This window comes from Cavia porcellus, unplaced genomic scaffold, assembly GCF_034190915.1.
Source record: "Cavia porcellus strain 051 isolate PalLab524CR breed Dunkin Hartley unplaced genomic scaffold, mCavPor4.1 scaffold_10, whole genome shotgun sequence".
Classification (NCBI taxonomy): Eukaryota; Metazoa; Chordata; class Mammalia; order Rodentia; family Caviidae; genus Cavia; species Cavia porcellus.
The window spans coordinates 12,956,555-12,958,621 of NW_026947493.1; the positions used below are offsets into that span (position 1 = coordinate 12,956,555).

Genomic DNA, 2,067 nt, shown 5'->3' on the forward strand with positions numbered 1-2,067 from the left:
TGATAAAATTTTCTGTGAATGAATATTAAGACGTTAAGCATCCTTGCACTTTCCCAAAGTTAGAGAGAGAATGTTTAGACTTTCACCATTGCTCATGATATTAGCTGAAGTTTTATTTTGTAGTTTCCCAAACCTTTCACATCAGCCTAAGGGTATTGCCCGACAGTCCTAGTTTACCAAGAATTTTTAGCAGAATTCTGGTGGATATGATCCAAGTGTTTTTTGCACTTATTAAGTCAATCATATTTGTTCTTTAACATTATGAATTATATGGATTAATGTTTAGAAAACTGTTAAATTTTCTTGTATCAAGAAATAAACTTGGTGGCCACATACTAGGAGGGAGCTGGAGCCCTGTTAGGGGGCCAGAGTTGGCAACTGGCTCCCAAAGGTTTCAGATGGATCATCTGACTCCAAGGAGGAAGCATCATCACGGAAGGGCATGGTGGAGAAAGTTGTCCATTCCATGGCAGTGCACAAAGAGAGAGAGCAGGAAGGGCCAGAGCAAGATGCATGTGTACCTTTGAAGATCCCTAAAGAAGCAACTGTCATCTTTAATGCCCCCAGTGATGATAGAGAGCGCCTTGGTTTCCAACACGGAGTTCCCAGGGAGACCCTGTTCTCCGAGGAGAGCTGCAGTGGATTTGACCTCCTGGAGATGGGCAAACAGCGGCGTGTGCATTTGCATTCCGAAAACTTCATGGATGCACTGAGAAGAATGTGCGTAGAGGACACTGATTCAGAGACTGACAACTGAAGGATTTACACAGAAGTAAGGCTTGTGGAGTCAGACTGGAGTGACAACGGCAAAGCCTCTCTGGTGAGTGAGGAAGAGGAGGAGGAGGAGGAAAAGCCAGCGCCCAGGAGAGGCAGACCTAGAAGTTCCCCTCCAAGAAACGGGCAGAGAAGCCAGATTAAAATAGTTCTTCCAAGTTGTGTTCTAGGTCATACTTACATGATGGTAAAAAAAAAAAAAAAAAAAAAAAAAAAAAAAAATTACTAGAAGAAAAAAAAGCTGCAGACGGGCACTGGAAAGGGAGCAGTCTGACCCTGAGTCTGGGGCAACTTCAGGGAGGAGAGCTGGGAGAGCTGGCATGTGCTGCTGAAGAGGACTCCAAACAGCAAGGGGAGTAAGGCCGTGCTGCCTCCGTTATTGGAGGAGCTGAACTCAGTGCCAGATTTCTTCTGGGCTGGAGCCCCAACTTTAGCTTCCAAGAAGAAAACAGTGTGAGGAGCCCTCTCTGATGGTCAGTTCACAAGGTGCCTGAACCCAACCCAAAGTGCGCGGTCCCCCAGGGGAGTTTGCTGTAGAAAACTTCTCCGTATATACCACAAAATTTGCAAAGAGTTTTACAGTATGAGAAGCAGGAAGACAGTGGATAAATGCCAGAGGTACAGACAGCGCCGTCCCTTGTCTTCATTTCGGCTGGTGGAGGACAGCGCTGAAAAGGACTTGGAGGCTGGGGGTTTAGCTCAGCGGCATAAGCGCCTGCCTTGTAAACAGGGAGTCCTGAGTTCGATCCCTGGTACCGATAAAAATGAAAAAAAACAAAACAAAAAAAAAAAAAAAAAACAAAAAAAAAAAAGGAGGCTTGGAAAATGTTGCCATAACTGTTCGAGATGAAATCTACGGTAAAGTTCTGGGTGACGCGTGCCACCCAGGACTGGACACCAAGACAGCGGGTCGGTACGGGAGCTGCGGGTGCGGGCGAGGCCGGGTCTACGGACCGCACCTGCCTAACTGCTGTGGCGAGGATGTGAGATGGGCCGCGCTGGACCCAGATTCGATGTGTCCTCCCCGCCTGGGATCAGTAACTGCGGCCACTGTGGAGCTGTGCCACGGCAAGCACTGATGTAGCCAAGTGTTATGGTCAGGTTGTGATGAGGGAAAGGAATATCTAGAAAGCTTGCAGAAGCAGCTGGTGAGAGACTAATGAGAGGAAAAAGAACAAGCCAACTCCAAGTGTTTCAAGAAGACATGCATTTGTACCTAAGACTTCTAAAAGTTGTATTTTTATACAGAAATTCTTTGTAGAGTTGACTGTTTCTGCATACTATTTTTTCTAA

At 46.3% G+C, this 2,067-nt stretch overlaps 1 pseudogene; it reads left to right on the forward strand.

The window, feature by feature from the left end:
* Window positions 1–442: 442 nt before the first annotated feature.
* LOC100717895 (cell division cycle-associated 7-like protein) lies at window positions 443–1,853 on the forward strand (annotated as a pseudogene).
* Window positions 1,854–2,067: the final 214 nt, after the last annotated feature.